The sequence below is a fragment of the Lutra lutra genome, chromosome 14 (genome assembly GCF_902655055.1).
Source record: "Lutra lutra chromosome 14, mLutLut1.2, whole genome shotgun sequence".
Lineage (NCBI taxonomy): Eukaryota > Metazoa > Chordata > Mammalia > Carnivora > Mustelidae > Lutra > Lutra lutra.
The window spans coordinates 14,414,443-14,432,213 of NC_062291.1; the positions used below are offsets into that span (position 1 = coordinate 14,414,443).

General features: G+C 46.0%; 1 protein-coding gene across 10 annotated transcripts in view; it reads left to right on the forward strand.

Annotated features, from left to right (window-relative positions):
• Positions 1-17,771, forward strand: part of SGMS1 (sphingomyelin synthase 1) — a 269,326-nt gene that overhangs the window by 179,662 nt on the left and 71,893 nt on the right. The window lies entirely within an intron of this gene.

Below are 17,771 nucleotides of genomic sequence, written 5' to 3' on the forward strand. Positions count from 1 at the left end.
GACACAAACACCTCCGGGTTCATGGAGCACAGTGGAGGGAGACCGAGGAAGTGCTGCCACTCTGGGCTCCTCGGGCAGAGGGAGCACTTGGTGCGAGGTGTTCCTCAGAGGGGAAGGGTCTTTGGAGAGGAGTTTGCAGATGTGAACCCTGTAGCTGCGACGGCGTTGGCAGCACCAGCCTGGCCTGTCTTCCGGGAGGGAGGGTGCCCTGCTTCTAGGGAAACCAGAGCCAGTCTTTGGGGGACCCTGTCCCTGGGCTGGGGCCATCTGTGAGCTTTTGAGATCAGGCCTTTGGGTTCCAGACCTGACTCTGCCGTGCCCTAGACACCGAACACTGCAGAGCCCACCCCGACCTCACCGTGTGGCGCATCGCGCCACATGGGGACACCGCATCGTTCTGTCCCATGCCTGCTGTGTGCTTTTTGGGCTCCTTGTGGATTGCGATCAGCAGATTCCAGCCTCCGGTCTGTGTGGTTCTCGTACTCCTACGGCGAGGTGTTAAATGGGTATTTTTATTTTAATGTCCCCATGAGCCTGGTTGGCAGGTACCACTCCTCATTTATCTTATTTATGAATCCAAGGTTAAGGGGCTGGACTGGTGAGGACTGGAAGCACCAGCTTGCTTCCCATTGGGGGCTCTTGTCTTCACCCCCAGTGTACTTTCCTCCGGGACTGATGACCATTGTAATGCTGGTACTTCCCTTTGCTTCTTAGAAAATGTGAAGAGAAAGGAGCTTAACTGAGTGCTTACTCGTGCTGGGAATGCCTTGTCCTCTGGTGCGAGTGACTCCTGTGAGCGTGAGTAAAGCAAACCAGAGTCCATTGTTATAGTTACAAAGTAAACTAAACGAACTCAGTCCTGCCGGGCTGCTTAGCATATCCTGTGATTGTCATTTAAGTCGCTCAGATTACCACGCTGCTGGAGAAGTCCCCAGTCAAAGCGGCTTTTAGTCAGAATTTCACTGACTTTTTTCCGCTGTGGTTTTGCCATTGCTAAGATGCTTACAAATTTCAAATAGATAAAATTAAGTTTTGAATAAAAGAAGTCTACTTTTATTTGGCTGCCAAGATAATAGCACAGCCCCCTCCCCCTTTTGGGCATTTTGGTTCCAGAAGCTGTGGTGCTTTTTAAAAATGTATTCCTAGAAGACTGTCCTTTTAATATTCCGGTATTCACATTTATGTACTCAAACTTTCCCCGCAATTACCATTGCTGACAGTAACTGGTGTTTGTACTGTTGAGCATTTGTTGGAGAGATTATCAGCCCAGCCACCTTCTTAAAGCCTCTCAGGCTTTCCTTGCAGGAGCAAAATTCTCAGCAGAGGCCAGAGCCCGCTGTCCTTTACTTTGATCATGTCCCTGTCAAAGTCAGAGATGTGGAAATTCAACATGTCCAGCCCAGAAACCAGTTGTCACCAGTCCAGACCGAGGGGACTGCCTTTCACAGTGTCCCCAGTGCCAGGATGGCCAGAAGTATGTCCCAGGAAGACTGTGGGGGACTCCTCCCGGGAAGGGAGCAGGGAGTGGGTCAGAGCACTGCCTCAGGGAAGCGGCAGGCATTCTGCCCACTGGGTTGAAGAACATGGAAAAACGGCCAGAAATCTCCTGTTCTCTCTGCACGGAGATCTCCTCCCTTACCTAGCCTGGGTTCGACTCCAGGCCTCTCCTCAGTGGCCCCCATGTCCTCCAGACTTTCTTCCCCTGCTGCCACCATATTCCAGGGAGCTTTAGTCTCTGAAAATGTGTTAACCAAATTATCTGAGCAAGTTGTGGGTCTGTGTGTGTGGGTGAGGTCAGGGGGGCTGGGAGTTGCTGTATTTTTAAATTGTGAATTGAATCAGTTCAGGGGCTAATGCTTCTCCTTTGCTTCTCTCTCCGCCTACCACCCCAAGTACGCAAACACCAGCAACACGAGTGCTTCCCTGCAGTGGGGATGGCCACGGGTGCTTGGCTGCCCAGTACCCTAGCTGCTAGCCATGTGCAGTCACTTACATTAAACGAAAGTGAAATAAAATGAAAAAAAAAAATCTGTTTCTTAGTTGCACTCATTGCATTCAAGTGCAAGCGTCGCGGCTCCCGTGTTGGGCAGAGCAGACCCAGAATGTTTCCATCATCTGATGCCCGGGAAGATGAGGCGGCCTTAAAGAAGATAGGTGGGAAGGCATTGGATCGGCTTTCAAGGAATTCTGTGTAAACCCAAAACATTTCTGGGGCTGAAGCTTGGCTCCTTTAGGCCAAACGAAGGTGCCTTACTAAAACTCCCAAGGTTCCTTCCAATTTAAAGTTGGGATTCCAGCAGAGAGCAGCCAGAGGGAGTCATGGGGGTGGGGGGCAGGTGCAGCGAAACCGGTTGGTCAGGGCCTGAAGTCTGAGGTCGGCAAATAGAGTTGGGTGAGGCTGCTTCCCCTGGGCAGGCGAGCAGCAGCCCCCGGAGGAAGTGGGGAGTCAAAGAGCAGTGGGTCCTTGTGGCTTGGGCTGGAGGAACTGATGGGGGGTGTGGTTGGCACTTAGGGGGGCCCCAGACTGAACCCACAGAGGAGATCCAGAGAGGTCTGTGGAGAGGGAAGTGAGACATGCTTCTGGCAGCTTCTCTCCATTCTCTGTGGCTCCCATTGGTCAGCTCCGCCCGGCCCTTCCCTGGGGTGAAGTCAGCACTCAGCGCGGGCCGGGGGCCAGCGGGCTCCAGACCGACAGGGCCCAGTGTCTGCGAGCCGAGCACCTCTTCATGTGGGGTACACTCCTCCTGCCGCCCTCCTTTGGGACCCGCACAGTCAGGCGCGTCTCCACAGAACACCGAGCACGTGGCATTGACGGTGTTTCTCTGGACGTGGACTGCGAACTCCTTGGGAGCAAGAGCTGTGTCTCATCCGTCGCGGGCGTCCAGGCCCCTGGCACGTAGTGGGGGCGTTTGTAGCTCTTTAACTCATTGCTTGAAAACTCGCCAAAGTGTGTTGTTTGGAAGGTTTTTTAACAGAAAACTTTCCTTGGTGTTTTTTTTTTTAAAGTTCTACTTAAATTGCACTTACTTAACCTACCACCGGTGTGATATTAATGTCAGGTGTGCACCGAAGTGATCCATCCAACACTTCCATCCAGCCCTCCCCCCCCTTGCTCATCACACCAGGTGTGTGCCTTCACCCCCATCACCTGATTAATTGTCACCCCACCCTCTCCCCTCCTCTCTGGTGACCAGCCCTGTGTTGTCTCTATTAAAAGTCCGTTTCTTAATTTGCCTCTCTCTTTCTCTCTCTTTTTTTTTTAACCTTTGTTCATTTGGTGTTTCTTAAATTCCACATATGAATGAAATCATAAGGTATTTGTCTTTCTCTGACTGACTTATTTTGCTTAGCGTAATACCCTCTAGATTCATCTGTGTCCTTGCAAATGGCAAGATCTCATCTCTTTTTTATGGCTGAGTAGTACTCCATTGAATATATATGCCACATCTTCTTTATCCATTCATCAGTCTGTGCACACTTGGCTGTTGCTGTAATCTGGCTGTTGATAATGCTGCTGTACACATCAGTGTGCGTGTGCCCCTTTGAACTAGGTTGCTTGGGTTTTTTTCCCTTTGGGTAATACCTAGTAGTGCAGTTGCTGGGTCATAGGGTAGCTCTAATTTTAACTTTCTGAGGAACTTTCACGCTGTTTTCCAGAGTTGCTGCACCTGTTTGGATTCCCACCAACAGTGTAAGAGGGTTCCCCTTTCTCCACATCTTCGCCAACACCTGTTGTTTCTTATGTTGTTGATTTTAGCCCTTTGATTGGTGTGAGATGGTATCTCATTGTAGTTTTGATTTCCCTGATGAGTGATGTTGAGCATCTTTTCATGTGTCTTTTGGCCATTTGTGTGTCTTCTTTGAAGAAATGTCCTTGTCTTCTTATCTTTTAATTGGCCTATTCATTTTTGGGGTGTTGAGTTTTACAAGTTCTTTCTGTATTTCGGATACTAACCCTTTACTGGATGTCATCGGCAAATACCTTTTCCCGTTCAGTAGGTAGCCGTTCAGTTGTGCTGGTTGTTTCCTTCACTGTGCAGGTGAAGTCCCAGTGGTTTATTCTTGGTTTTGTATCCCTTGCCTCAGGAGACATATATAGAGAAAAGTTGCTATGGCCAATGTCAGAGAAATTACTGCCTGCGCTTTCTTCAGGGACTTTCGTGGTTTCCTGTCTCACATTTAGGTCTTTCATCCGTTTTGAGTTGATGGTGAAACTGTTTTTGTGCATGGTGAAAGAGAGTGGTCCGGTTTCATTCTTTTGCCTGTAGCCGTCCAGTTTTCCCAACACCATTTGTTGAAGAGACTGTCCTTTTCCCATGGGATATTCTTTCCTGCTTTGTCACAGATTAGTTGACCATATAATTGTGGGTTCATTTCTGGGTTTTCTGTTCTGTTCCATTGATCTCTGTTTTTGTGCCTGTACCATACTTTCTTGATGACTACATCTTTGTCATATAACTTGAGGTTCAGAATTGTGATGCTTCCAGCCAGCTTTTCTTTCCCAGGATCACTATGACTATTCAGGGTCTTTTGTGGTTCCTTACAAATTTTAGGGTTGTGTGTTCAAGTTCTGTGAAAACTGCTGTTGGTATTTTGTTAGGGATTGCATTAACTGTGTAGATTGATTTGGGTAGTAGAGACATTTTAACAGTATTCTTCTAATCCATGAGCGTGGATTTTTCCATTTCTTTGTGTCATCTTCACGTCCTTCCATTAGTGTTTTATAGTTTCGGAGTCCAGGCCTTTCATCTCGTTGATTATGTTTATTTCTAGGTATGTTACTATTTTTGGTGTAATTATAAATGGGTTTGTTTTCTTAATTTCTCTTTCTGCTACATCATTATTAGTGTATAGGAATGCAACAGATTTCCGAACACTGATTTTGTATCCTGTGACTTTTCTGCATTCATTTATAAGTTCTAGAATTTTTTTTTAGTGGAGTCTTCTGGGTTTTCTTTCTTTCTTTTTAAAGATTTTATTTATTTATTTGACAGAGACACAGCAAGAGAGGGAACACAAGCAGGAGAGGGGGTGGAGAGGGAGAAGCGGGCTCTCCCGCTGAGCAGGGAGCCCATTGTGGGGGCTTGATCTCCCAGGACCCTGGGATCATAACCAGAGCGGAAGGCAGACGCTTAACCACTGAGCCACCCAGGCGCCCATCTGGGTTTTCTGTATACAGTGTCATGTCATCTGCTTCTTAGTAAAAATCATTTACTTCTTAGTAAAAATTTTACTTTTTCCTTGCCGATTTGGATGCCTTTTATTTCTTTTTGTGGTCTGCTTGCTGTGCGTAGGACTTGCAGTGCTGTGTTGAATAAAAGTGGTGGCCATGGACGTCCCTGTCTTGTTGTTGTCTGTGAGGAAAAAGCTCTCAAATTTTCCCCACTTCGGATAATGTTAGCTGTGTTTTTTTTCACATATGGCCTTTATTATCCTGAGGTATATTTCCTCTAAGCCTATTTTGTTGAGGGTTTTCATCATGAAAGGATGTTGTATTTTGCCAGATGCTTTTTCTGTGTCTTGAAAAGATTCTATGGTTCTTACCCTTTCTCTTTTTAATGTGATGATTAATCACTTTGATTGACTCGTGAATATTGATCCACACTTGCAGCCCAGGAATAAATCCCATGTGATTGTGGCGAAATTTTTAATGTATCCTTGGTTTTTGTTGCTAGTATATTGTTGAGGATTTTCGCGTCAGTGTTCATAAAAAATATTGGCCTGTTGTTCTCTTTTTTGGTGGTATCCTTATCTGGTTTTGGTATCAGAGTAATGCTGGCCTCATAGAATAGAAGTTTTCTTCCCTTTTCTACTTTTGGAATAGTTTGAGAAGAATAAGTATTAACTCTTCTTTAAATTTGCATGTGAAACCGTCTGGTCCTGGACTTTGGCTTGTTGGGAGTTTTTTGATTAGTGATGCAATTTCATTGCTAGTCTGTTCTAATTTGCTGTTTCTTTCTGTTTCAGTTTTGGGAGTTGATTTGTTTCCAGGAATTTATCTATTTCTTCCAGGTTGTCCGATCTGTTGGCATAGAGGTTTTCATAATAATCCCTTTTTTGTAATAATCTCTTATAAATGCTTATATTTTTGTGGTGTGGGTTATTTTTCATTTGCAGTTGTGCTTATCTGGGTCCTCTCTCTCTCTCTCCTTTTTGATGAGTCTCACTGAAGGCTTATCAGTTTTATTAATATTTTTCAAAGAACCAGTTCCTGGTTTCATCGATCTGTTCGATTGCTTTTTTAGTTTCCGTATCATTTATTTCTGCCCTAATCATTATTATTTCCTAACTTCTGCTGGCTTTAGGCTTTGTTGTTCTTTTTCTAGCTCTTTTCAGTATAAGGTTTGGTTGTTTATTTGAAATTTTTCTTGCTTCTTGTGGTAGGCCTGTGTTGCTGTATACTTCTCTCCTAGAACTGCTTTTGCTGTATCCCAAAGGTTTCAGACCGTGTATTCGTTTACATGATTTTTAAAAAAAAATTCTTCTTTAATTTTCTGGGTGACCGATTCGTTGTTTAGTAGCATGTTACTTATCCTCCATGTATTTGTGTTCCTTCCAGATTTTTTGTTATGGTTGACTTCATGTTTCATAGCCCTGTGGTCTGAAAAGGTGCATCGTATGACTTTGATACTCTTGAATTTGTTGAGGCCTGTTTTGTGGCCTAATACGTGGTCTCTTCTGGAGGATGTTCCATGTGCACTTGAAAATATGTATTGTGCTGTTTTAGGATGGAATGTTCTGAGTTTATCTGGTGAGTCCATCTGGTCCAGGGTGTCATTCAACACCATTGTTTCCTTGTTGATTGTCTGTTCAGGTGCTCTGTCCATTGCTGTAAGTGGGGGCTAAGTTCTCCTACTCTTATACTATTGATCATTCCCTTAATGTTTGTCATTAATTGTTTTATATATTTGAGTGCTCCTGAATTGGGTGCTTAAAAATTTACAGCTGTTACATCTTCTTGTTGGGTCGGCCCCTTTATTTTTAGATAATGCCCTTCTTTGTCTCTCGTTATTCTTTGCATTAAAGTCTATCTGTCTGAAAAAGTGTTGCCATTCTGCCTTTGTTGTGACATCGATTTGTGTGATAAATGTTTCTCCTCTTCACTTCTAATCTGCAGATATCTTTGGGTTTAAAACAAGTGTCTTGTAGATAGCATACAGTTGAGTCTTGGTGGTTATTATTATTATTTTTTAATCCATTCCAACACCCTATGTCTTTTGATTAGAGTGTTTACTCCATTTGCGTTCAGAGTGATTAGTGATAGATATGTATTCATTGCCATTTTATTACTTGTTTTGTGGTTGTTTCTGGAGATTTTCTCTGATTCTTATCTTTCTCTGTTTCGTGGTTTGCTGCTTTTGGCTAGTGATCTATCTTGATTTCTTTCTCTTGATTCTTTGCCTATTTATTAGTTTTGTATTCGTGATTACCATTAACTCTGCATACGACAGCTTCTGCAGTAGCAGTCTCTGTGAAGCCAATGGTCATTTAAGTGTGAACCCATTCTTAACTCCTCTCCTCCCCACATTTTAGGAATCTGTTCTCCTATTTTAAAACCTTTTGTGAGTGCCATGACTGATTTTTTTTTTTTTTAATAGCAATATGAGCTTTTACTGCTTTTGTGTTTCCTGCCTTCATGTTCTCATTTACGTTCTTTCCTTTCCTCTGTAGTATTTCTTGCAGGCCTGGTTTGCCGTCACAAACTCCTTTAATTTTTGTGTGTCTGGGAAACTCCATCTCTGGTTCTATTCTGAATGACAGCCTTGCTGGGGTATTGTAATCTTGGCTGCACATTTTCCCACTCAGCACTTTGAGTATATTGTGCCCCTCTGTTCTGGCCTGCCAGGTGTCTGTGGAGAGGTCTGCTGCTCACCTTATGGGTTTTCCCTTGTAAGCTAAGGACTTCTTTTATCTTGCTGTTTTTAAGGTCTTTTTCTGTTTTGCAAATTTAATTATGGTACGTCTTGGTGTTGGCCTGCTTTTGTTGGGATCTCTCTGCCTCCTGGATCTGGGTGTCTATTGCCTTCCCCAGGTTAGGGAAGTTTTCAGCTGTGATTTTCTCAAATAAATGTTCTGCCCCCTTTCTCTCTATTCTTCTTCTGGGATTCCTGTAATACAATGTTAGTATGTTTGGTGGGGTCACTGAGTTCCCAGGTCTGTTTTCATGTTCTGTAATTCTTCTTTCTTTCGTTCAGTTTCACTACTTGCCATTATTTTGTCTTCTAGGACACTGAATTGTTCCTCTGCTTTTTCCAGCCTGCTGTTCATTGCATCAGGCCAAGTTCCCGTCTCCTTTATTGTATTTATTCTTCGTCTCTGATTGATTCTTTTTTAACTCTTTTATCTCTGTGGTAATGGTCTTACCGATGTCTTTTCACAAGACCAGTGAGCAGCCTGATGATCATTGCTTTAAATTCCCCATCAGGCATGTTGCTTACATCTGCTTCACTTAGATGTCTCGCAGCGGTCTCATCTTATCCTTTCATTTGAGGTAAATTCCTCTGTCTTGTCATTTCGTCTAAGTCTCTGCTTTCTGTGTGTTAGAAAAGCCTGTTGTGTCTTCTGCTTCTGAAAGTGATGGCCTTGTAGAGAAGGGGTCATGTAATTCCAGGGCCTGGCGCTTTTGGCAGCGTCTCAGGTTTATGAAATTTGTGCTCTGCTGCTGTGTTTTGGCTGCTCTTTCAGGCCAGGCCTCTGCAGAGACTCTCCTTACCTTTGTGGGCAGTGTTGGGTCCCAGGTCTGAATGTGGCAAGTTTTAGCTGGGTCTACTCTGGTCTGCTTGTGAAATGAGCCCTGATACCCCCTCCACCAGAACTGAGGCCCTGCAGGACTCTGGTCAGGAGACGTGGTGTGGGTAGTGGTTTGTGCTGGTCTTCTGTGGGAAGGACCCACTGTGCTGGGTCTGAGTAAGCATGACTGAGGGGGGCAGGGGCAGTCCCACCGGAGCACAGGGGAGTGGAACTTGGTATGAGCAGGTTAGGCAGCCTGTGTTGCTTCCCTCATGTGGCCCTGTGTTTATGCTGAGAGGTTGAGTAGGGAAATGGCCTTAGCCAGCTGCTTTGTTCCTGGAAAGGTGTCTCCCTCCCTGAAGCCTGTGTTGCAAGGATCCACACAGAGAATAACCACCTCCCTCCAGTGTACCCCGGGCACTCTTCAGATGCTGTTTCTGTGCTGTCTGCCCCCAGGTTGTTTGCCTGCTTTCTCCTGGGAGCAGTGCAGTACCCTCCAGGCGCTATTCCAGCCAAGCCTGCTGACCTTTAAAACTCCAGGCTCTAAGCCCTGCTTGTTGCTGGAAGTCATGAAATTCAGCCCCTCTCATTTTCAAAGCCAATGGCTATGGGGAAACATTCTCCTTGTGCGTTCTGCTGTGTGCTCTCTGGCTGTTCTCCACATTGGTGGCTCGGCTCCTCTCCTCTCTGCAGCACCCATTATCCCTGTCTTTACTAAGCCTTCTTCGATGTAGCTATTCTCCACCTTTTGTCATGGAATTTTGTTCTGCCGGCTTCACGCTGATTTCTGGGGTTTGTAGGTTGATTTGATAGTTACTTAGTTGGGTTCGTGGGACAAGAGGAGACTAGGGTCTGTCCTCCTACTGTGCTGCTGTCTTTCCCCTCAATATCAAACTTTTAATTTTTTTTTTTTTTTAAAGAATACATTTGTGGCCACCAAACTACAAAGATAGAAGCCAGTCCTTTCTCCAAATGGGCAGGGAAGGTGAAGATCTTGAAAGTCCCTGTACCAGAGCAGGAAGGATGAGTGGGAGGTAGGAAGGCTTGCAGCTGGAGAATCGGTAAAGGATCTTCGGGGGGAGTTCACCTAGGGTTCGACAAATAACCATTTACACTAGTCCAGTTCTCATGAGTTTTGTCTTCTCAGGATCGCTGCAGTGTGTCATTTTGGCCAAAATGAGAGAGAAGGAGAAGGCTCTGAAAAGAACATCCAACTAAAAATACTGTATCTCGACTGTACAGAAATAGAAAATAAGTCGATTCCTGATACATGCCATCAGCTTTGGATCGTGGACTTTTTGCTCCCAATATTTCCTAAATTTACTGAAATCTCATAGAGATTTTTAAATTCAGTTTCATGTTCATGTTTTCTACCCTGAGCCCCACCACTGTCCTGACTCATATGATGACTTATGATAACGGTAAATTTGCACCTAGCAGAGAGTAGGCATTCAGTAAATACAGGTTCACCAAGTAAATGAGCAAATGGTGAGCAGTTATGATTTAAGGCATTCAGTTATTTTTCACAGCATGAAATCATTGTAGAGATCTCTAGTTTAAACCTGTGTGTTTTGTTCTCTGTATGAGGTCCTGTACTGGTTTCCATTTACTGAGAGTTGCTCATTGTGGTCAGTCAGTCCTTTACCTCTGTCCTTCTGAGGCTGGTACTACTGTTCTGGGTCATGAGTAAATTTGCTGCTGCTTCTGTTGGTGGCTAGACAGCTGAGGAAGAGGATGACATGGTCTTTGCCCCAGAGGCGGTCAAGGCCTAGCACATGGGTCCGTTTCAGAGAATGAGTCTGGTCTTCAGAGACACCTCTGTCAGGGGCCAGAGGGTGGGGAGGGCTTGCTGGAGAATGGGAGGGAAGCCACAGGATCTGTTCAGGCCCAGCTCAGAGCCCCTGTGAGGAGCTGGGACCCGAGACGCTCTGGCACTCTGGGGATCCTTGAATCCCTCCGGAAGACCAGAGTGTAGACACAACTTCAGCGAGAGAACACTTTTTTTTTTTTTAAAGATTTTATTTATTTATTCAACAGACAGAGATCACAGGTAGGCGGAGAGGCAGGCAGAGAGAGAGAGAGACGGGAGGAAGCAGGTTCCCCGCGGAGCAGAGAGCCCAATGCGGGGCTTGATCCCAGGACTCTGGGATCATCACCTGAGCCGAAGGCAGAGGCTTTAACCGAGCCACCCAGGCGCCCCAAGAGAGAACACTTTAATACAGTTGAAAAATCATGGCGCTTCTTACTTTCTGCCCTTTTTATACATGACTGTTATTTAGAATTCTATTGTGAAAATTACTTATTGTGAAAAGTGAAGGATAGGTGCACGGGTTTTGTTTCTCTCTCTTTTTTTCCCCGCTGTGTTTGTTTTCTGAACTCTTCATCTTTCTTGATCCCTGGAGCATGTAGGAGTCGGCAGGTCTGGCCTGGCTCTCCAGGAGTCAGGCGGGGGTGGCGAAGGCATGTTTGAAGTCAGATAAGATGTGCTGGGTACTGGGCTCATGCCGTGCCCGTACCAGCTTCACTGCGTCCTCCCCACCTGACACCGTCAGGAGCAGGTCACCCGTCAGGGCGAGTATTTTTGAGAGGGGGGCAGACCGAGGGTTAGAGAGCTGAAGTGGTGGAGGCCGTGCAGCGTGGCACAGGACGGGAACAATTCTCGCTCTCTCTTTCATTTGGTAATTTGCCATGGGACCTAAGTACGGCAGGAGTGCTAGGGGGTAAAGGGGTATATCGGTGCCTCCAGAGTCAGGGCCATCTGGGAGCCGAAGCCAGACAGGAGTTCAAACGGAGATGAAGTCGGAGCAGGGAATGGTTTAAGAATTATTAGCTATCATAGATAAAAATCGATGGAACAGACGGAGAGGATTAAAAATATGCTTACTGGGAGCGCCTGGGTGGCTCAGTGGGTTAAAGCCTCTGCCTTTGGCTCAGGTCATGATCTCAGGGTCCTGGGATCAAGCCCTGCTTTGGGCTCTCTGCTCAGCGGGGAGCCTGCTTCCCTTCCTCTCTCTCTCTGCCTGCCTCTCTGCCTACTTGTGATCCCTGTCAAATAAATAAAATCTTGAAAAAAAAAATACTCTTACTGTGACGAGCGCTGGGTAGTGTACAGAATTGTTGACTCAATATATCGCACAGCCCAAACTACTGTAACACCGTAGCTTCATTGTACGTCAGTAAAAATGTAAAAGAAAATTGGAAAAAGAAAGCATAGGGGAAAGCATAGGGAAAAAATATTGACACAATAAGAACTGTGGGTGGTTAACCATAATATATGCCATTAGCAATTAAACAGAACAATTAAAAAAAAAAAACCTCAAAATAACCACCAAATGGAAAAAGCAGGCCATTGACATAAACACACACACACACACACAATTAAAAAAAATTTTTTAAAAGAATGATTAGCTTTGACAAGGGGTTGGAGTGAAAATGGATTAGCTGATAAAAAGTACATGGAACTCTACAGGATATAGAAATAATGGATCCTGGGGAGCAGAGGAGGGCCCCTGAAGGAGGAGGCCACACCTCACGCCCTTCTGAGAGTTGGATCCAGACCTGGACTGTGTTGGAGAGGACATGGCTGGAACCCGCTGTGGGCGCAGAAGTTGCTGGGTGTGGGGGAATTGCTGTCCTCAGAGAGATGTCCCAAGTGGAGACACCCCACCACAAAGCTGTAGGAGGCGGGAGCCACCCTGGAAACCAGAAACTCAGCTCCTTCCTTTTGTCTGCTCTGCGACGTCTTTCCAGAAACTTCCTTCTACTGACAAAACTAGAACAGCTGTTTACAGGACCAGATCCAGTCGTGTGGACCAGGCCATCAACGGCGAGTGTGTAGCCGAGAGGCACTACCTTGAGACCTGGGCACAGAGAGGAGAGACCTCCCCTTTATTCTTAGAGCCTGTATTTCTCTTTTGTTCCACCAGGCAGTTGGCCACGATCTGTGTATACATTTGGCTGGGTTCACCTCCTCTCCCTCACTGCTGTGCCCTGCACCGAGTGGGGCTTGATAGCTTGTTATCTCTAGGACTTACCACTAGGGGTTTGTGAGGATTAAGCTGCTTTAATTTTCTGTGGTTTGCCTCTTTTTTTTTTTTTTTTTAATTTTATTTATTTATTTGACAGAGAGAGAGAGAGATTACAAGCAGGCAGAGAGGCAGGCAGAGAGAGAGGAGGAAGCAGGCTCCCCGCTGAGCAGGGAGCCCGATGTGGGGCTCGATCCCAGGACCCTGAGATCATGACCTGAGCCGAAGGCAGAGGCTTAACCCACTGAGCCACCCAGGTGCCCTTGTGGTTTGCCTCTTAAACCTTGGATAAAGACCTGGATGATCAGGAGTTGATGGCACATTGACAAGGCCCTGTCAAGCCGGGTGACACCCCAGGCTTGCTGTTTGATGCCGGTGAAGACGCTGGGTACAATCTAGAATTGTAACTGCATGTGAAGTAACTCAATTTGAGATTTTGTCTCTTAGGCTTTATGAACATTTGCCAGAGGCTTTCCTGACATACTGTAGGGCTCTGTTTTATGTGTCCGTGGCGGGTTTTTACTTAGTTACTACTGCATTTCTTTACTGCTTCCTCGTGACTCTGGAAGAGTTATTCTTCCAGAAGAGCTCTTCAAACATTTCCCCTTGAGACTGTTCCCTCCATAACAGCTTTGAGCTGCTGGATTCTTTTTGTGACTTCTAGCCACCGAACTCCGTGCGGTGTGTAATTTCTCATTTAGCTGAAAGCATTAGAAAGGGAGAAGTGCTCAGCCTTGTCCTTGTTGCTCTCGAGCCAGGTTTGTGATGCCTTGTCTGTTCCATTTCATAGTTTCATTTCATAGCTTGTCCCGTTCCCCTCCCCCCACCCGAACTCTCCTAAAAAGCCTTTAACTCACTAAATTTATTTTGGGAGGTTCAGATGTGAAGGCCTATAGACACTTGAAGTTTTATTTTTCTTTCTTTTTTTAAAATATTTTATTTATTTATTTGACAGAGATCACAAGCAGGCAGAGAGGCAGGCAGAGGTGGGGGGGAAGCAGGATCCTTGCTGAGCAGAGAGCCAGATGTGGGGCTCGATCCCAGGACCCTGAGATCATGAACTGAGGTGAAGGCAGAGGCCCAACCCACTGAGCCACCCAGGCGCCCCTGTTTTTTGTTGTTTTTTTTTTTTTTTAAAGATTTTATTTATTTATTTGACAGAGAGAGATCACAAGTAGATGGAGAGGCAGGCAGAGAGAGAGAGAGAGAGGGAAGCAGGCTCCCTGCTGAGCAGAGAGCCCAATGCGGGACTCGATCCCAGGACCCTGAGATCATGACCTGAGCCGAAGGCAGCGGCTTAACCCACTGAGCCACCCAGGCGCCCCTTGTTGTTTTTTTTTTTATTAAATTTTGTTGAAAACCAGAGTGCTAAGAGAGAGAAGATAATTTTCCATGACCTTATATGTAGGTAACACCTGATGATATTGAAAATAAAGGAGTACATGTATGCAATGGTATCAAAAGGCACAGAAAGGAAAGTAAAAGCCTTCCTTCAAATATAACTTTTATTATATTTCTTTTGGTTTCTCCCAGGGGGGGAAATGTTTCTGGCACATATCTGCATCTGCGGCTCTCTGCTTTTTATGTTGTTTAATAAAGGGATTAATTATACATATTCTTCCTATAGCCTTTTTTTTGCCCCTTTCTGATTATATTTTTAGAGATCTTGTCCCTCAGCACACACGGATCTGCCTTATTCTCTTTGATACGGCATGTGCAGTAATGGATATGGAAGGGCAGTAACTGATTTTACCTGTGTCTTATCCCTGGGTGTTTTAGTAATTGCCAGGTGTTTACGGGGAGGAGCTGTGCTGTGTTAGCTGTTGGAGTCACTACAGTTTGCCTCTTTGCAGATAAACATCTCACTGATGTATCTGCAAATTAAATTCCAACAGTGAGATTGCTAGGTCAGAGGATCAATGCATTGTAAACTTTGACGGACATTTACCAAATTGCATTCCAGAAATTTACAGACTGATTTTCTTTTCCAGGTTGTCTCTTTCCCACCCCCCACCCCCCCCAGCACTGTCCCGTCCCCACACTTGGTGTTTTTGCCAGTCTGCTAAGTTAAAAATGTTGTCTCTTTGCTCTCACTTGTTGATCTTTAATTACAGGTTTAGGGTCTTCTCATAGGTTTGCTGGCCCATTGCATTTCTTTCTGTAAGTTGCCTGCTTCTGTGTGTGGCTTGTGTTCTCTCCCGGCTCCATTTTCTTTTCCCTCCTTTCCTTTCCTGTAGGGGTCTTGTGTTTATCATATCAACTTCTGTGAGCTCATTTTAAATTACAGAAACTAGTTGCATTTCATATGTGTTACTAGTGTGTTTTCTCATGTTATACCCTATCTTTTGAAAATGCTTATTAAGAAGTGTTTTTATTTTGGTGTAAAGATTTTTACACCCATTCCTTTGAAAAAGAAATGGAAAAAGTATGTGGGTTGAGAAGACTCAGCCATGCCTTCTGCTGTTTTTAAGACTGAGTGGTTGTGGTTTGGGACAGATGATTCTACCTATAGATCTTAGTATGTCCCACGGCCCTGGAGACCCTGTAGCATCTTATTTACACCAGGACTGCCCTGAAGGACACTGCTGGTGTCCTTCCCCTTGTACTTGGCCATGGCCCTCAGCAACTTATGGGCTTCTTGAGAGCAGGCGAGCCCATGTCTACAAACATCCAAATTTAGCTACCTGGGGATGTCATTCCTGCTAGCCAGAGTGGTGGGCACTGCTCGCCCCTGAATGCCCAGCACCAACGGCAGCACAGGAAGTGAGCAGCAGCGCGTGGGATGAGTGGATGCAGACAAGGCAGAGCAGGAAGCCCAGCACGGGGGAGGGACCGTCACGGGGAGCTCGTGTGCCTGACGCTGCCGCGCCGGGGTCCAGAGCACGTCCAGGCCCTGCCTTCGTCACCCGGTTCATCTCACGAGACAGGGTGGAGAGGCTGAACGGTAGAGACGGCGTACTGCGGCCAAGTGTCCAAGTGCTGTTCAGGCGAATTTCCTCGTGTTCCCACCATGACCGTCTACACCCCCCCAGGGACAGGTGATCGCATCTGTGCCCTTGTGACAAGGGGCTCCTTCGGGCTGTATTGTAAAAATGTGAATTTCAAAATAATGAGTGCCAGAGGAAAGGATTTCTCTCCAAATTCCTTCAAGGAACAAGCTTCTCCTTTGAATGTCTAAAATTTAAGGTTGTGGTTAGCAGGAACAGGGTGTGTGAAGGCTTGTCACATCCTCCGTAAACTGCAACGCAGCCTGAGTCCAGGGTAAATATCTTGCTAGTTCTTCCTTTAATTAAATCCCTCCAGAGCAGAGCTGAAAGGTGTCCTGACAACTCAAGTAATCTGTATCTATCGACTTCGCTGCTTCCTGCACGGGAAGAGCTTTTTCATGGTGTCCAACAAGGGACAGTACAACAGTACAGTGTCTTCTCTGTGGACATGCCGTGTTGCTCCTTGAAGATATCAATAACTCTTCATTTCTAGAGGGACCATAGCTTCCTTCCCAAGCCGTTTGACTCGAGCTGAGATGTCCGATGACTTCATTTACTCCCCGTGGTTTTCTGAGGGCTGTTGGTTCTGTTAATTTGAACGTGCTGTACCGAAAGTTGGCACTGATGAAACGGGTTGATTTTTGAGAGAGCCGATGCTAAGCTTGGACTTCGGAGTGTGCCGTTCAGCGGTATTCAACACACAGATGACTGGACGTCAGAACTTGAGTGAACCAGCTGCTGTTGGAATGATCCCAGTGCTTCCGAAGCCCCCAATACAGGCTCCTGAAGTAATTGGTGAGTGAGGTCATTAATGAGCCTCGATCCGACAAATTCCTGCTGGTTCTGTAATGGCTGTTGTCTTCTTTAAACGTGCGTTGAAGTGAACCATAGAGATGCTAGAAAAGGTCTCTTTGGCTCCGTCAGAGGGAGCTTGCGCGTGATTTCCTGGCTCTGCCCTCGTCCACCCTGCCTCCTTGGCCATGGCTTATAAGTCAAGGTGACTAAATGAGGCTGACAGAAGTTCATTTGTGCGTTTGCCTTCGACATTTCATACCGGAGGATAGCTGATGACGACGGATGGACAGTACTTGGAAAAATGAGTTTCTGCAAGCGGCCGTGTCTGTGCTTTGTCCAGCAAGGATGAGGACGGGTCTGTCGGCAAGACCTTGGTGTCCTGGTGAGAACGGGACAGGCCTGGAGAAACAGAGCCAGTAAAAAGTAAAATGCAGATATCGACTGTGACAGTTGTACGAAGCCTGCAGTTCAAGGAATGCTCAGTAGCTTGTGTCTTTTACGTTTGGTTAGCGGGTATGAATTCTGGGGGGTGTACAGGCTTTTTGGAGGAATGCTTTGCAGCCAGAATAGAAAGTGTGAAGCAGTTGGGAAGGACATTGGTTGGAAACCAGAGGCTTTGCACACGGACAGATGGACAGACGTCTCTGCCTTTGAGTCTTTTTTTTTTTTTTTAAGATTTTATTTATTTATTTATTTGACAGAGAGAGAGAGAGAGAGAGAGGGAGAAGCAGGCTCCCTGCTGAGCAGAGAGCCCAATGTGGGGCTCCATCCCAGGACCCTGAAATCATGATCCTAGCCGAAGGCAGAGGCTTAACCCACTGCACCGCCCAGGTGCCCCATCTGCCTTTGATTCTTGGTGCTGCCACTCCCAGGTGTCCTCAAGAAAGGAAGATGATCTCTCCAGGCCCTCATGTTCTTACTTTGAAAAGCAGAGATGAAAACACCTACTACAGGTAGAGAAGGACAAGAATCGGGTCCATGGTGATCACTCAGCAGATGGAAGGGTCCTTCCGGATCTGACAGTGTCATGGGTGCTGGGCCCCTTGACAGGGTGTCCTTGGAAAGGAGGTGAGGGATGGATGCTGACATTTCAAGTACCTCCTCCAACGAAAGATACAGGAAACGGCACGTGTTTAGAACTTGGCAATGGTGGGAAGGCAGAGGTGTGCTGTGCGTGTTCGAGTGTGACTATTCATGCTTTTCCCTGCTCAGGTGATTGACCCCGGTTTCTGCT